This window comes from Nansenia antarctica (assembly GCF_963989245.1).
Source record: "Nansenia antarctica genome assembly, contig: SCAFFOLD_59, whole genome shotgun sequence".
Taxonomy (NCBI): Eukaryota; Metazoa; Chordata; class Actinopteri; order Argentiniformes; family Microstomatidae; genus Nansenia; species Nansenia antarctica.
This window is the reverse complement of record NW_027663094.1, coordinates 518082-536443: the sequence shown is the minus strand read 5'-3', so window position 1 is coordinate 536443 and position 18362 is coordinate 518082. Positions and strand designations below refer to the sequence as shown.

Genomic DNA, 18362 nt, shown 5'->3' with positions numbered 1-18362 from the left:
CATCAGATGAGACATATTCACATCAGAGTAGACATACTGAGACTTATTAATGTTCAAATCAGCTTGACAGACTATAACAGGTAATGACAGAATGTGGCTATAACCCATTTACAAGCATGATGAATAAGCCAGGCGTTAGTGAGGGAGAGAATAACACTTTATTTTCTTTTACAGTGAGGAGCAAACTGACTGCTTCAGTTACACTCTTGAGACCAGCTCATGATGATGAATCCGATGTGACTGCGTCTCCTTTGCAAGATTAATTCATGTACATTACTGTGTGTCCCATCTTTATTCACTGTCAAAGTGATTTCCAGTTGTGTGAAGTTTCATGTTACCTGCTCCTTCAGCTCCAGTGAAGGTCCTGCTGCCAATACCTCCTCAGCGGCTTGCCTGGGCCCCATCCTTAGGCCTACACTCTAGAACCCGCCGTGTGGGAATACAGTATGTCATTTCAGTTTATTTATATTGCACACAATTTCAACCAGGTCTGTTATTTTGATTGAAAGTCATCTGTAAATGTTGGTACTTTGCTGTGGATATTTAACAAACTATTGAGACTTCTTTTGCATCCTATTACCTTAGATCCTACATTACATGTTTGTTTATTAGTTTATTTGACAGGGATAATGCACAATACATATATTGCTTCAGATATAGTTCAGAGCTAATTTCCATCTGTAGTCCCTGGGGGAAGGGTAACAAGACAATAGGGAAACAGGATACACTAATACAAATGACTAAGATACAATAAAGTTCTAATCAACAATGGAATAATAATATATATATATATATATATATATATATATATATGTTACGGTACATGTGAGAAGACGGCACATGTGGGAAAACTAGTGTTAGGGTTAGGTGCTACGTCGACTTGGTACATGATGGCATGTCTAACCCTAACCCAAATCCTATCCCTATCCCTAACCGTAGCACCTTAGCACCTAACCCTAACCCTAGTTTTCCCACATGTACCGTATTCCCACATGTACCGTAACATATATAAATGATGTTGATAATAAAAATAAAAATAAAGTAAAAACATTACAACACAACATTACACTAGTTAAGACACACACACATCATCCTCATCATCATCAATACAATTAATGATCACAGAACTGATGTTCTTTCTGTAATTTTTTGGTTCTAGATTTTAAAATGGTGAATGTACTACTCTCTCTGATACTAGAAGTGTCATGTGAAGCACCCTGCCCCTACCAGAGCAGAGCAGCATACAGTGCTGCCTCAATACTCTCTGGCATGTTTTTTAACTGAAGTCTATGCACAGCTCCTTTTTGGTTTAACATGTGTTTCCTATTTATTTTGTTGTCATGCAGCACTGCCACACCATGCTCCTCCATCACAGCCTGCAGCCTCTCTCCCTCCGCCCCCAACGCAGCCTGCAGCCTCTCTCCCTCCGCCCCAACACAGCCTGCAGCTGAGCCTTCCATCCCCAGCTACGATCACAATGTCGGCCGCTAGAACTGCTGTCCCCATCAGAGCATCTGGATGAAGATGGGGCTGAATGGCCATGGGTTGAGTGGCCAGGGTCCTGATCAGTGTGGCACCTTAGAAGGGAAAGAGACTGTACACACACACACACACACACACACATAGTAGAGTTTTTATTTACAATGAAATGATTAATTAATGTTGTAACACTGTTGGAAATTGTTTTAAATATGCACATTTTGTTTTAGTTCGATACAACCAAGGTTTAATCAGTTTTGTTTATTTTTTATGTACATGGTTTAGCAGTTGTGCGTGTGTGCTTTTTAATAAATCAAGTGTGGAGTTCAATACATCCACGTGTCTGTGTATGTTTTAAAACAGTATAATGGTTACATTAACATCAACAATGGAGCTTAGGGTTAGAGAACTCAACAGGGCAGAATACATTGCAATGTTAAACCAATAAATAGCATAAGATGTCCTGTTTTCTTTAATGAAATGAATTATAAATCATCAAAACATGTTGTGTTACATTAAACATTTAATTGATTAAGAAAATATTTTTGACAGTAATGTCCTCAGGTGGATTCGAACCCGCGGCTGAAAAGACGGCAAGAAAGGGTCAATAAACGGTTAAAAATCTCCGTTACGGGAATACTCGACTGGCCTCTTCATGTCATGAATGCTTTGGTGGTATAGTGGTGAGCATAGCTGCCTTCCAAGCAGTTGACCCGGGTGTGATTCCCGGCCAATGCAAGTAAGCGAACCTTTTCCCAAGGGGCCCATGCCTGCAGTTCCAAAAGTGCTGGCCTGACACTGCAGGCTCGTTGATAGCGTGGCTTCCAACAACGCCTGTGCCTTCCATATTGAAGCAGTTTCCGCACTCAAAGAAGCGATTCGATGACATCCCATTTGAATGTGCTCTACAAAAGACGTTCCGGATGCTTTGCATTGTTTCTCCACCACCTCCTCTGTTGACAAGGTGTTCCAACGGGGCTGTCAAGCGGAAAAAGCAGTAAGGCTGTACGACGAGGATGGGATTCGAACCCACGCGTGCAGAGCACAATGGATTAGCAGTCCATCGCCTTAACCACTCGGCCACCTCGTCATGTGCTCACTTTGAACCAGTAGCGCTTCCCACCGGATCTTTAAAGCCAGGACGTGTCAAAGCAGTTTTTGAACATGGAATATTGCAGTGACCCGAGGCAAGATCTGTTGAAGCATTGAGCCAAAGTACTTCCATTTGGTGGTCCCAGCTGGTGAAAGGTTTAGTCAATGGGCTCGTCCGGGATTTGAACCCTGGACCTCTCTTACCCAAAGCGAGAATCATACCCCTAGACCAACGAGACGCCTGAAGATAGCGTTCCCCTCCCCCGCAACGGAGCCTCAGGTTGGGAGAAGTGTCCCCCTGAAAGGCCTAAAGAAGGGACTTTTATTAAGCCGTGATATATCATTGTTGCGGTCCATCTTCATGTCGTGAATGCTTTGGTGGTATAGTGGGGAGCATAGCTGCCTTCCAAGCAGTTGACCCGGGTTCGATTCCCGGTCAATGCAAGTAAGCGAACCTTTTCCCAAGGGGCCCATAACTGCAGTTCCAAAAGTGCTGGCCTGACACTGCAGGCTCGTTGATAGCGTGGCTTCCAACAACGCCTGTGCCTTCCATATTGAAGCAGTTTCCGCACTCAAAGAAGCTATTCGATGACGTCCCATTTGAATGTGCTCTACGAAAGACGTTCCGGATGCTTTGCATTGTTTCTCCACCGCCTCCTCTGTTGACAAGGTGTTCCAACGGGGCTGTCAAGCGGAAAAAGCAGTGAGGCTGTGCGACGAGGATAGGATTCGAACCCACTCGTGCAGAGCACAACGGATTAGCAGTCCATCGCCTCAACCACTCGGCCACCTCGTCATGCACTCACTTTGAACCAGTAGCGCTTCCCACCGGATCTTTAAAGCCAGGACGTGACAAAGCGGTTTTGACCATGGAATTTTGCAGTGGCCTGAGGCAAGATCTGTTGAAGCATTGAGCCAAATAACTTCCATTTGGTTTTCCCAGCTGGTGAAAGGTTTAGTCAAAGGGTTCATCCGGGATTCTCGCACCCACAGCGAGAATCATACCGATTAACCAACTAGCCGTTTAAAAAGCAGGTGCCCCTCCCCGCAACGGAGCCTCAGGTTGGGAGAAGTGTCCGCCATGTAGGCGTAAAGCAGGGACTTTCATTAAGGTGTGTGCAACGAATTTGACGTTGAAGAATAGATGTTTACTGAGTTGATATCTGTTTTCCTAAAGAAGTGTTCATGCATTGGCCAGGAATCGAACCTGGGCCTCCCGCGTGGCAGGCGAGAATTCTACCACTGAACCACCAATGCTTAGATGTTTGCTGAAATTGACCTTAAATAATAAATGTTTACTTAGTTGATATTTGTTCTTTGAATTGTCCTAAAGGTGGGTTCATGCATTGGCCGGGAATGGAAACCGGGCCTCCCGCGTGGCAGGCGAGAATTCTACCAGTGAACCACCAATGCTTAGATGTCTGCTGAACTGGCCTTGAAGATTGGATATTGAAATGTATTGGTTGTTGACATAGTTCACCTGGGTTGTTTCCAATTGTTTCATTTTAAATTTCCCACTGATGTCCCGATGCTTCGATGTCTGCTGAATTTGGGCAGGAGAATTCTGGTCCATGGCCTTAAAGCCAGCCGGCTCGTTGATAGCGTGGCTTCCAACAACGCCTGTGCCTTCCATATTGAGGCAGTTTCCGCACTCAAAGAAGCTACTCGATGATGTCCCATTTGAATGTGCTCTACGAAAGACGTTCCGAATGCTTTGCATTGTTTCTCCACCACCAACTCCTCTGTTGACAAGGTGTTCCAACGGGGCTGTCAAGCGGAAAAAGCAGTAAGGCTGTGCGACGAGGATGGGATTCGAACCCACGCGTGCAGAGCACAATGGATTAGCAGTCCATCGCCTTAAAGCGTGTCAAAGCAGTTTTTGAACATGGAATTTTGCAGTGACCCGAGGCAAGATCTGTTGAAGCATAGAGCCAAAGCACTTGCATTTGGTGGTCCCAAATGGTGAAAGGTTTAGTCAAAGGGCTCGTCCGGGATTTGAAGCCGGGACATCTCGCACCCAAAGCGAGAATCATAGCGCTAGACAAACGAGCCTTCTGAAGAAAGCGTTCCCCTCCCCCGCAACAGAGCCTCAGGTTGGGAGAAGTGTCCGCCCTGAAAGGCCTAAAGAAGGGACTTTTATTAAGCCGTGATATATCATTGTTGCGGTCCATCCTCATGTCATGAATCCATTGGTGGTATAGTGGTGTCCCATTTGAATGTGCTCTACGAAAGACGTTCCGGATGCTTTGCATTGTTTCTTCACCACCACCTCCTCTGTTGACAAGGTGTTCCAACGGGGCTGTCAAGCGGAAAAAGGCAGTAAGGCCTTGCGACGAGGATGGGATTCGAACCCACGCATGCAGAGCACAATGGATTAGCAGTCCATCGCCTTAACCACTCGGCCACCTCGTCATGCGCACACTTTGAACCAGTAGCGCTTTCCACCGGATCTTTAAAGCCAGGACGTGTCAAAGCAGTTTTTGAACATGGATTTTTGCAGTGACCCGAGGCAAGATCTGTTGAAGCATTGAGCCAAAGCACTTCCATTTGGTGGTACCAGCTGGTGAAAGGTTTAGTCAAAGGGCTCGTCCGGGATTTGAACCCGGGACCTCCCGCGCGGCAATCGAGAGATATGCCTACACTACTGCCATAGACTTTGCATTGGCCCATTCATTGTCTATGGCAGTAGTTAAGATCCCGTTCACTTTGGTAGTTCTATATAGTTCATATATTTTCGGCCACCGGATGGTTTTGTGGCGCATTGAGCAGTGACGTCACGTCACAACACTGAAATCAACTCGACTGCACTATTTCCTGAAAGGCAAAGACAGCATACCGTCTTTCTCGCGTTCTAAACTCTCAAGTTTACTTTCTTCGTTTGGTTAATAGGTAAGTCACAAACATTAACTGTAATAATATATAATAAGTAGACATACAAGAGGGGCTGCAGAAAGCACTGCACTTTATATATGTTGCACTATCCAATGCACTGTTGTCTGTCCTGTGTTGCCCTGTTTTTTTGCATTTGTTTTTGTATACACGTGAAAAAAGTATAAACGCACTTACTGTAATGCCGAAGCAAATTCCTATATGTGTATGCATAATGGCAATAAACGTTATCTGAATCTGAATCTGAATCTGAAAAGCGGACAGTTTTCAGTTTACGGTACTTTTGCTGTACTTGACTCGTTATCGGACATGTCTGTCAGGTCCGGACGTGTCTACGGTAACATATATGTATATATATATATATATGTATATATATATAGGTAACATATTCAAAGCTATTTCGATATTGATTTGCCAAGCTACTGTACGGCTACACATCGGACAAGTCTGCTGTCTCAATACTTTGTTCAACAGTTGTTAAATTAACAATGTTAATAACAGTGTGTGGGTTTTGCGAACCGTCTTGCGAGTTATTCATAGTGTTATGGTTGTGCAATGTTTTAGATACTACTGCAATGCTAGTCTACACAGTTTTGCACAATGATAGCCTGGCCATACTATACAGCATTAGGCTACTGTACATAATATGTACACCAGTATTGTACATACTAATGTGCAAATGATATGACTGCTGCCTAGCAGTGCCCACAATGTTGTCATTTAGTAAATCCCCCAGTGTTACACTGTGATATTAACTTTCAAATAGGCCTAAATCAAATCAAATCAATCAGGTGTAATTTATATTATAGGACAATTAAAGTGTAAATGTATGTACAGTTAGTTTATTTACAAGTTTAGTTAGCCTACATGTATTTACAATGTATGTCTGCTCTGTACAGTACATGTGTAATTGCATGTTTTATTACATTCCATATTGTATCTATTTGTAGGAGGAGGATAAGTGTTCATACGAGTTCTCTTTTTGCATCCTTTTTGAAGATGTGTTTCAAGGGTTTGGCATGTACATTACAGTATGTAAGAGGCATTTTGAGCAGGTGACACCCATACAATTTAGAAACATACCAAACCCTTGATTTCACAATCAATGTGTTTAAACATGCATACCGTCACTGAGGCTTTACCTGCTTTAAAGAAGTGAACATTGAACTAAATATCCATTCATAACAAATAGCCTATATACCAATGTATATGTAATTCTCATCAGATGAGACATATTCACATCAGAGTAGACATACTGAGACTTATTAATGTTCAAATCAGCTTGACAGACTATAACAGGTAATGACAGAATGTGGCTATAACCCATTTACAAGCATGATGAATAAGCCAGGCATTAGTGAGGGAGAGAATAACACTTTATTTTCTTTTACAGTGTGGAGCAAACTGACTGCTTCAGTTACACTCTTGAGACCAGCTCATGATGATGAATCCGATGTGACTGCGTCTCCTTTGCAAGGTTAATTCATGTACATTACTGTGTGTCCCATCTTTATTCACTGTCAAAGTGATTTCCAGTTGTGTGAAGTTTCATGTTACCTCCTCCTTCAGCTCCAGTGAAGGTCCTGCTGCCAATACCTCCTCAGCGGCTTGCCTGGGCCCCATCCTTAGGCCTACACTCTAGAACCCGCCGTGTGGGAATACAGTATGTCATTTCAGTTTATTTATATTGCACACAATTTCAACCAGGTCTGTTATTTTGATTGAAAGTCATCTGTAAATGTTGGTACTTTGCTGTGGATATTTAACAAACTATTGAGACTTCTTTTGCATCCTATTACCTTAGATCCTACATTACATGTTTGTTTATTAGTTTATTTGACAGGGATAATGCACAATACATATATTGCTTCAGATATAGTTCAGAGCTAATTTCCATCTGTAGTCCCTGGGGGAAGGGTAACAAGACAATAGGGAAACAGGATACACTAATACAAATGACTAAGATACAATAAAGTTCTAATCAACAATGGAATAATAATAATAAATATATATATATATGTTACGGTACATGTGAGAAGACGGCACATGTGGGAAAACTAGTGTTAGGGTTAGGTGCTACGTCGACTTGGTACATGATGGCATGTCTAACCCTAACCCTATCCCTATCCCTAACCCTAACCGTAGCACCTTAGCACCTAACCCTAACCCTAGTTTTCCCACATGTACCGTATTCCCACATGTACCGTAACATATATATATATATATATAAATGATGTTGATAATAAAAATAAAAATAAAGTAAAAACATTACAACACAACATTACACTAGTTAAGACACACACACATCATCATCATCATCATCATCAATACAATTAATGATCACAGAACTGATGTTCTTTCTGTAATTTTTTGGTTCTAGATTTAAAAATGGTGAATGTACTACTCTCTCTGATACTAGAAGTGTCATGTGAAGCACCCTGCCCCTACCAGAGCAGAGCAGCATACAGTGCTGCCTCAATACTCTGGCATGTTTTTTAACTGAAGTCTATGCACAGCTCCTTTTTGGTTTAACATGTGTTTCCTATTTATTTTGTTGTCATGCAGCACTGCCACACCATGCTCCTCCATCACAGTCTGCAGCCTCTCTCCCTCCGCCCCCAACGCAGCCTGCAGCCTCTCTCCCTCCGCCCCCAACACAGCCTGCAGCTGAGCCTTCCATCCCCAGCTACGATCACAATGTCGGCCGCTGGAACTGCTGTCCCCATCAGAGCATCTGGATGAAGATGGGGCTGAATGGCCATGGGTTGAGTGGCCAGGGTCCTGATCAGTGTGGCACCTTAGAAGGGAAAGAGACTGTACACACACACACACACACACACACACACACACACACACATAGTAGAGTTTTTATTTACAATGAAATGATTAATTAATGTTGTAACACTGTTGGAAATTGTTTTAAATATGCACATTTTGTTTTAGTTCGATACAACCAAGGTTTAATCAGTTTTGTTTATTTTTTATGTACATGGTTTAGCAGTTGTGCGTGTGTGCTTTTTAATAAATCAAGTGTGGAGTTCAATACATCCACGTGTCTGTGTATGTTTTAAAACAGTATAATGGTTACATTAACATCAACAATGGAGCTTATGGTTAGAGAACTCAACAGGGCAGAATACATTGCAATGTTAAACCAATAAATAGCATAAGATGTCCTGTTTTCTTTAATGAAATGAATTATAAATCATCAAAACATGTTGTGTTACATTAAACATTTAATTGATTAAGACTTTAAAAAAGAAAATATTTTTGACAGTAATGTCCTCAGGTGGATTCGAACCCGCGGCTGAAAAGACGGCAAGAAAGGGTCAATAAACGGTTAAAAATCTCCGTTATAGCAACACGCGACTGGCCCCCGCGCCCTAAGCAAGAATCATACCCCTAGACCAACGAGCCGACTGAAGATAGCGTTCCCCTCCCCCGCAACGGAGCCTCAGGTTGGGAGAAGTGTCCGCCTGAAAGGCCTAAAGAAGGGACTTTTATTAAGCCGTGATATATCATTGTTGCGGTCCATCTTCATGTCGTGAATGCTTTGGTGGTATAGTGGTGAGCATAGCTGCCTTCCAAGCAGTTGACCTGGGTTTGATTCCCGGCCAATGCAAGTAATCGAACCTTTTCCCAAGGGGCCCATGCCTGCAGTTCCAAAAGTGCTGGCCTGACACTGCAGGCTCGTTGATAGCGTGGCTTCCAACAACGCCTGTGCCTTCCATATTGAAGCAGTTTCCACACTCAAAGAAGCTATTCGATTACGTCCCATTTGAATGTGCTCTACGAAAGACGTTCCGGATGCTTTGCATTGTTTCTCCACCACCTCCTCTGTTGACAAGGTGTTCCAACGGGGCTGTCAAGCGGAAAAAGCAGTAAGGCTGTGCGACGAGGATGGGATTCGAACCCACACGTGCAGAGCACAATGGATTAGCAGTCCATCGCCTTAAAGCGTGTCAAAGCAGTTTTTGAACATGGAATTTTGCAGTGACCCGAGGCAAGATCTGTTGAAGCATAGAGCCAAAGCACTTCCATTTGGTGGTCCCAAATGGTGAAAGGTTTAGTCAAAGGGCTCGTCCGGGATTTGAAGCCGGGACATCTCGCACCCAAAGCGAGAATCATAGCCCTAGACAAACGAGCCTTCTGAAGAAAATGTTCCCCTCCCCCGCAACAGAGCCTCAGGTTGGGAGAAATGTCCGCCCTGAAAGGCCTAAAGAAGCAACTTTTATTAAGCCGTGATATATCATTGTTGCGGTCCATCTTCATGTCATGAATGCATTGGTGGTATAGTGGTGAGCATAGCTGCCTTCCAAGCAGTTGACCCGGGTTCGATTCCCGGCCAATGCAAGTAAGCGTACGTTTTCCCAAGGGGCCCATGCCTGCAGTTCCAAAAGTACTGGCCTGACACTGCAGGCTCGTTGATAGCGTGGCTTCCAACAACGCCTGTGCCTTCCATATTGAAGCAGTTTCCGCACTCAAAGAAGCTACTCGATGATGTCCCATTTGAATGTGCTCTACGAAAGACCTTCCGGATGCTTTGCATTGTTTCTTCACCACCACCTCCTCTGTTGACAAGGTGTTCCAACGGGGCTGTCAAAAGGAAAAAGGCAGTAAGGCTGTGATTCCTGGCCAATGCAAGTAAGCGAACCTTTTCCCAAGGGGCCCATGCCTGCAGTTCCAAAAGTGTTGGCCTGACACCGCAGGCTCGTTTATAGCGTGGCTTCCAACAACGCTTGAGGCGTGAGGCTTGAAAAGACTCTGTGGCGCAACGGTAGCGCGTCTTACTCCAGATCAGAAGGTTGCGTGTTCAAATCACGTCAGGGTGTTTTAGTTGAAAGCCACTGGCTTGGAGAAGAAGCCACATTTCATTGTCAGGATGTAACCCTCTGTTCCGCACTAGAAGCAAAGCGTCATTGTGAAGACCTTCAAATGCAGGATGCGCATTATCTCAGCTCTATTGCAATCAAATTGCCAATGGAGCAGTCAAAGGAAGGTCCGCCCGAACAGGGACTTGAACCCTGGACCCTCAGATTAAAAGTCTGATGCTCTACCGACTGATCTATCCGGGCTCTTGAAGATGAAGCGAACAGGATGTTCCGTTTCCATACAGGCTTCCTACTTCTTACTTGGACTTTTTCAAAACATTTTCTTTAAAACGATAGGCATATTGAAAAGACTCTGTATCGCAACTGTAGCGCGTCTGACTCCAGATCAGAAGGTTGCGGGTTCAAATCACGTCAGGGTCAGGGTGTTTTAGTTGAAAGCCACTGGCTTGGAGAAGAAGCCACATTTCATTGTCAGGATGTGGACATGCAGGATGAACGTCTCACTCCAGATCAGAAGGTGTCAGAGTTCGATTAGATTGACCTTTTTTGTCATTGCACTGAGTACAATTACTGAGACATACTTGTGGCGCAACAATAGCCACTTAGTCCAGATGAGAAGGCTGAGTCTCCAAATCACGTCAGGGTGAATAAGCAGTCAACATGTAACCCTCTGTTCCGCACTAGAAGCAAAGCGTCATTGTGAAGACCTTCAAATGCAGGATGCGCATTATCTCAGCACTATTGCAATCAAATTGCCAATGGAGCAGTCAAAGGAAGGTCCGCCCGAACAGGGACTTGAACCCTGGACCCTCAGATTAAAAGTATGATGCTCTACCGACTGAGCTATCCGGGCTCTTGAAGATGAGGCGAACATGATGTTCCGTTTCCATACAGGCTTTCTACTTCTTACTTTGACGTTTTCTTTAAAACGATAGGCCTATTGAAAAGACTCTGTGGCGCAACGGTAGCGCGTCTGACTCCAGATGAATGAATGGTCTTTATTGTCATTGCTACAGTACAGGTACCAAACAACGAAATTTAGGAGGGGTGGCTCCCCTGGTGTTAGGAAAGAAAAGAAAAAAAAAGAAAAAAAAAACTTTTAAAAAAAGACACAAGAAGGGAAGGAGCTGGTTGACATAAATAAAGGCTATGTACACTATCCACTATACTATACTGTACAGATAGACGACTAGGGTTGTCATATTGCACATAGTGTTATTGCACATTTATGTGTCGCAGTTTGCAGGCTTGAAATGTACATATTTGTGCCTCAGCACTACACCTGATTTTTTCAGTCCAGCAGCTGCCATCAATCCGTCCAGACTGTCCAGGGCCCAGAACCTAGGTCTTTGCTGTGTTCAGGGCCTGGACGGCCCTGTGGTAGAAGCTGTTCTTCAGTCTGTTTGTCCTTGCGGCCATGGTCCTGAACCGCCTTTTCGAGGGCAGCCGGGTAAAGTGTACGTACCCAGGGTGGGTTGGGTCCCTGGAGATCTTGGAGGCCTTCCTGAGACAGCGTGTGTTGTACAGCTCTTCCAGAGAGGGGAGGGGGGCGCCGGTGATCTTCTGGGCTGTTCTCACGACTCTCTAGCGCATTTCTCTCCGCGGTTGTGCAGCTGGAGAACCAGTTGCAGATGCCGTAGGTGAGGATGCTCACCACTGCGCCGCGGTAGAAGGCCACCAGTATCTCCTGCTTGCTGTGTTCCTTCCTGAGGACTCTCAGGGTGTATAGCCGCTGTTGTGCCCTCTTGATGGTGGCTTTTGTGTTGTCCTTCCAGGTCAGGTCATCCTGCATGTGCACCCCCAGGAATCGGAGGGTTGAGACTCTCTCCACGCTCTCTCCGTCGATGAGCAGGGGCTGGATCTCGGACTTTTTCCTCCTGAAGTCTACGATGATTTCCTGGGTCTTTGACTTGTTCAGCAGCAGGTTGTTAACCTTGCACAGCTTGCTCAGTTGCTCTACCTCATCCCTGTACGCCGCCTCGTCCCCCCCCGAGATGCATCCCACCACGGTGGTGTCGTCTGCAAACTTTACGATGGAGTTGCTGGGGTGGACGGGGGTGAAGTCGTAGGTGTAGAGGTTGAAGAGGATGGGGCTTAGCACGCAGCCCTGGGGGGACCCAGTGCTGAGTCTGAGGGCTGTGGAGGTGTGGGGTCCCTGTTGGATCTGCCTCCAGTCAGGCCCTCCCTCAACAACCCGTTCCGGCCGTGGTCCTATCTCACACCCAGCTTCCTGGCTCAGACACACCTGCCCCTCAATCCTAGGGAGTCGGGAGAGAAGGTCAGCATTTTGATTAGAGCTGCCGGGGCGGTACTTTACTTCTAACTGGTAGCAGGCCAATTGGGCCACCCATCGCTGTTCGACTGCCCCTAGCCTTGCAGTGTCTAGGTGTACCAGTGGGTTATTATCTGTATAGACTGTAACATCAGCCCCCCATAGATAGTCCCGAAACTTGTCCGTCATTGCCCACTTCAGTGCTAATAGTTCTAGCTTGAAAGAGCTATAGTTCTGGTCATTTCTCTCTGGGGGAGACAAGCTGCGGCTAGCATAGGCGATGACCCTCTCTTGGCCACCCTGGACTTGGGATAGTACCGCCCCCAGGCCATCAAAGCTAGCGTCGGTATACAGGATGAATGGCTTGGTGAAGTCCGCATATGCTAGGATCGGGGCACTCAGGAGGGCGGCCTTCAGCTGCTTGAACGCTCTCTGGCATTCTCAACTAAATAACCCTGACCTGACGTGATTTGAACACGCAACCTTCTGATCTGGAGTCAGACTCGCTACCGTTGCGTCACAGAGTCTTTTCAATAGGCCTATCGTTTTAAAGAAAACGTTTTGAAAAAGTCAAAGTAAGAAGTAGGAAGCCTGTATGGAAATGGAACATCATGTTCACCTCATCTTCAAGAGCCTGGATAGCTCAGTTGGTAGAGCATCAGACTTTTTATCTGAGGGTCCAGGGTTCAAGTACCTGTTCGGGTGGACCTTCCTTTGACTGCTACATTGGCAATTTGATTGCAATAGTGCTGAGATAATGCGCATCCTGCATTTGAAGGTCTTCACAATGACGCTTTGCTTCTAGTGCGGAACAGAGGGTTACATGTTGACTGCTAATTCACCCTGACGTGATTTGGAGACTCAGTCTTCTCATCTGGACTAAGTGGCTATTGTTGCGCCACAAGTATGTCTCAGTAATTGTACTCAGTGCAATGACAAAAAAGGTCAATCTAATCAAACACCTTCTGATCTGGAGTGAGACGTTCATCCTGCATGTCCACATCCTGACAATGAAATGTGGCTTCTTCTCCAAGCCAGTGGCTTTCAACTAAAACACCCTGACCCTGACGTGATTTGAACACGCAACCTTCTGATCTGGAGTCAGACTCGCTACCGTTGCGTCACAGAGTCTTTTCAGTCGGCGTATCGTTTTAAAGAAAAAGTTTTGAAAATGTCAAAGTAAGAAGTAGGAAGCCTGTATGGAAACGGAACATCATGTTCGCCTCTTCTTCAAGAGCCCGGATAGCTCAGTCGGTAGAGCATCAGACTTTTAATCTGAGGGTCCAGGGTTCAAGTCCCTGTTCGGGCTGACCTTCCTTTGATGATGGGACAGTGTGGAGAGGAGGAAGATTAGCTGGAAGGACATGTGGGCCATGGAAGCGAGGCAGTTGAGCTTTATTATCAGAGCTACATACGACGTCCTTCCGACACCAGTTAATCTTGGCCAGTGGTATGGTGAAGACCCGGGGTGTGCCCTTTGTTCCACGCCAACCACCCTCAGGCACATTCTTTCAGGATGCAAAACTAGTCTCGCCCAAGGACGCTACACGTGGCGTCACAACCAAGTCCTGAAGATCTTTGCATCCACCCTGGAGGACAAACGAGCTGCCACCAACTCCCTACCGCCATCAGCATCCAACCACCAACAGGCAATTACCTTTGTCCATGAGGGGGCAAAGGTTACCAGGAGCAGCTCGACACCATCTGAGCGAGGCCAGCTACGGTTGGCCCGCGACTGGAAGATGCTGACTGATATTGGACGACAGCTTGTGTTTCCTAAAGAGATCGCCATAACCACCCTGAGACCTGACTTGGTTCTCTGGTCCCCTTCTCTAAAAAAGGTGTACATCATTGAACTAACCGTACCCTGGGAGGACGCAGTGGATGAAGCTTACGAGCGGAAACATCTACGCTATGCTGAGCTCGCCGCCGAAGCACAACACCGCGGCTGGAACACTGAAGTCCGCCCAGTGGAGGTGGGGTGCAGAGGGTTTGTGGCAAGATCTACCACCAGATTGTTTACAGACCTGGGAATCAGAGGCCAAAGCCTGCGTTCAGCCATCAAAGCTGCATCGGAAGCAGCCGAAAGAAGCAGCCAGTGGCTTTTTATGAGAAGGAAAGATCCCTGCTGGGCCCCGAAGTAGCCAGCCAGAAGGTATGCGGTCAGCTTAGGCCTGACTCAGGGAAAAGGACGCCCCTGCCTTGCATAGTCTCATGAGACGTCAGCCATTCTCATGACGAATTAGGATTGACGCAAGTTCGGGGCTGATCCCCCTGAGCTGGCCACCTCTGGCGAGGGTGTATAGTGTGATGGCCGAAACACCCCATGACCTGGAGGAACACTACTGATGATGCGTCCGAAATTAAACATAACCCCAGCCCCCCCCGCATGAACCACTCACCACCAAGACGACTCACACGCACACACACACACTCTCACGTACGTGCCTGCACAAAGGAATTTACATCTTATCCTGTGTTTCATAAATCTGACTGCTCCATTGGCAATTTGATTGCAATAGTGCTGAGATAATGCGCATCCTGCATTTGAAGGTCTTCACAATGACGCTTTGCTTCTAGTGCGGAACAGAGGGTTACATGTTGCCTGCTAATTCACCCTGACGTGATTTGGAGACTCAGCCTTCTCATCTGGACTAAGTGGCTATTGTTGCGCCACAAGTATGTCTCAGTAATTGTACTCAGTGCAATGACAAAAAAGTCAATCTAATCGAACTCTGACACCTTCGGATCTGGAGTGAGACGTTCATCCTGCATGTCCACATCCTGACAATGAAATGTGGCTTCTTCTCCAAGCCAGTGGCTTTCAACTAAAACACCCTGACCCTGACGTGATTTGAACACGCAACCTTCTGATCTGGAGTCAGACGCGCTACCGTTGCGCCACAGAGTCTTTTCAAGCCTCATGCCTCAAGCGTTGTTGGAAGCCACGCTATCAACGAGCCTGCAGTGTCAGGCCAGCACTTTTGGAACTGCAGGCATGGGCCCCTTGGGAAAAGGTTCGCTTAATTGCATTGGCCGGGAATCGAACCCGGGTCAACTGCTTGGAAGGCAGCTATGCTCACCACTATACCACCAAAGCACTCACGACATGAAGATGGACCGCAACAATGATATATCACGGCTTAATAAAAGTCCCTTCTTTAGGCCTTTCAGGCGGACACTTCTCCCAACCTGAGGCTCCGTTGCGGGGGAGGGGAACGCTATCTTCAGTCGGCTCGTTGGTCTAGGGGTATGATTCTCGCTTAGGGTGAGAGAGGTCCCGGGTTCTAATCCCGGACGAGCCCATTGACTAAACCTTTCACCAGCTGGGACCACCAAATGGAAGTGCATTGGCTCAATGCTTCAACAGATCTTTCCTCGGGTCACTGCAAAAATCCATGTTCAAAAACTGCTTTAACACGTCCTGGCTTTAAAGATCCGGTGGAAAGCGCTACTGGTTCAAAGTGTGCGCATGACGAGGTGGCCGAGTGGTTAAGGCGATGGACTGCTAATCCATTGTGCTCTGCACGCGTGGGTTCGAATCCCATCCTCGTCGCAAGGCCTTACTGCCTTTTTCCGCTTGACAGCCCCGTTGGAACACCTTGTCAACAGAGGAGGTGCTGGTGAAGAAACAATGCAAAGCATCCGGAACGTCTTTCGTAGAGCACATTCAAATGGGACGTCATCGAATAGCTTCTTTGAGTGCGGAAACTGCTTCAATATGGAAGGCACAGGCGTTGTTGGAAGCCACGCTATCAACGAGCCTGCAGTGTCAGGCCAGCACTTTTGGAACTGCAGGCATGGGCCCCTTGGGAAAAGGTTCGCTTACTTGCATTGGCCGGGAATCAAACCCAGGTCAACTGCTTGGAAGGCAGCTATGCTCACCACTATACCACCAAAGCACTCACGACATGAAGATGGACCGCAACAATGATATATCACGGCTTAATAAAAGTCCCTTCTTTAGGCCTTTCAGGCGGACACTTCTCCCAACCTGAGGCTCCGTTGCGGGGGAGGGGAACGCTATCTTCAGTCGGCTCGTTGGTCTAGGGGTATGATTCTCGCTTAGGGTGCGAGAGGTCCTGGGTTCAAATCCCGGATGAGCCCTTTAACTAAACATTTCACCAGCTGGGACCACCAAATGGAAGTGCTTTGGCTCAATGCTTCAACAGATCTTGCCTCGGGTCACTGCAAAAATCCATGTTCAAAAACTGCTTTGACACGTCCTGGCTTTGAAGATCCGGTGGAAAGCGCTACTGGTTCAAAGTGAGCGCATGACGAGGTGGCCGAGTGGTTAAGGCGATGGACTGCTAATCCATTGTGCTCTGCACGCGTGGGTTTGAATCCCATCCTCGTAGCAAGGCCTTACTGCTTTTTTCCGCTTGACAGCCCCGTTGGAACACCTTGTCAACAGAGGAGGTGGTGGAGAAACAATGCAAAGCATCCGGAACGTCTTTCGTAGAGCTCATTCAAATGGGACATCATCGAGTAGCTTCTTTGAGTGCGGAAACTGCCTCAATATGGAAGGCACAGGCGTTGTTGGAAGCCACGCTATCAACGAGCCGGCTGGCTTTAAGGCCATGGACCAGAATTCTCTTGCCCAAATTCAGCAGACATCGAAGCATCGGGACATCAGTGGGAAATTGAAAATGAAACAATTGGAAACAACCCAGGTGAACTATGTCAACAACCAATACATTTCAATATATCCAATCTTCAAGGCCAAGTTCAGCAGACATCTAAGCATTGGTGGTTCACTGGTAGAATTCTAGCCTGCCACGCGGGAGGCCCGGATTCGATTCCTGGCCAATGCATGAACCCACCTTTAGGACAATTCAAAGAACAGATATCAACTAAGTAAACATCTATTATTCAAGGTCAATTTCAGCAAAAATCTGAGCATTGGTTGTTCAGTGGTAGAATTCTCGCCTGCCACGCAGCAAGCCCGGGTTCGATTCCTGGCCAATGCATGAACACTTCTTTAGGAAAACAGATATCAACTCAGTAAACATCTATTCTTCAACGTCAAATTCGTTGCACACATGTAACCCCTGCCTTATGGGCGGGGCCTGAGTTCTATTTTAAATAAGTGGCGGTATTACCTGTAATAATAAACTATTCAAATTATGACGATCAGTGCCTCCATTAACTATGTGGAAGTATAGGACTTCCTTTTTAATCCTTTTAATGTATTTATGTTTTAAGATATCATATGAATTGCCTATTACCTGTTTATGACACAACACAGTGGCTTTAAATGCAAATACCAAAGGGTATATATTTATTTACTAAATGGTCAATTTAAAGTGTTGGTAGTCAATTATAATGTTATACAAAGTCAATAGACAATATTCACAATACAATGTCAACAGACAATATCACAATATCACATAACCAAATATAGGCTCAAAGCCTATTCCAATTCCTTTCAAGGAAATAAATGTAATGTTTCCAATAAACTCAAAGTCAACTCAAAGGATTCACAATTGTACAATATAGTGTTAAGTAAAATAAAAAGGTGGGCCCACACTCACACACACACGCACTCTGTAACTCAGTCCATTAACCAGTGTTACCGTTGCAGCTGACGTTGCTTGTGAGCGGGGGGCCTTGAAACTGTTATGGCCACTTCACTCGTCCACACGAGCCCAAAACAAAAGCACGTGCGTGGTTCAGTACTCACGTAACCTTGTGGGGAACTCGTAGGTAAACGAGGGGTTTGAAAGATGGTGTAAAAAGAGGCAGAGATGAGGGGGATGGGGTCCAGCGCTCTCCCACGAGCGCAGGAGAATGATTGA

General features: G+C 46.0%; 1 long non-coding RNA gene across 1 annotated transcript; it reads left to right on the top strand.

Moving 5' to 3' along the window:
• The first annotated feature begins 5397 nt into the window (after positions 1-5397).
• On the top strand, positions 5398-8501 carry LOC308175310. The gene is made up of 4 exons (XR_013937951.1): positions 5398-5460; positions 6854-6937; positions 7030-7123; positions 8026-8501. It is a non-coding gene; the product is annotated as an uncharacterized lncRNA (long non-coding RNA).
• Positions 8502-18362: the final 9861 nt, after the last annotated feature.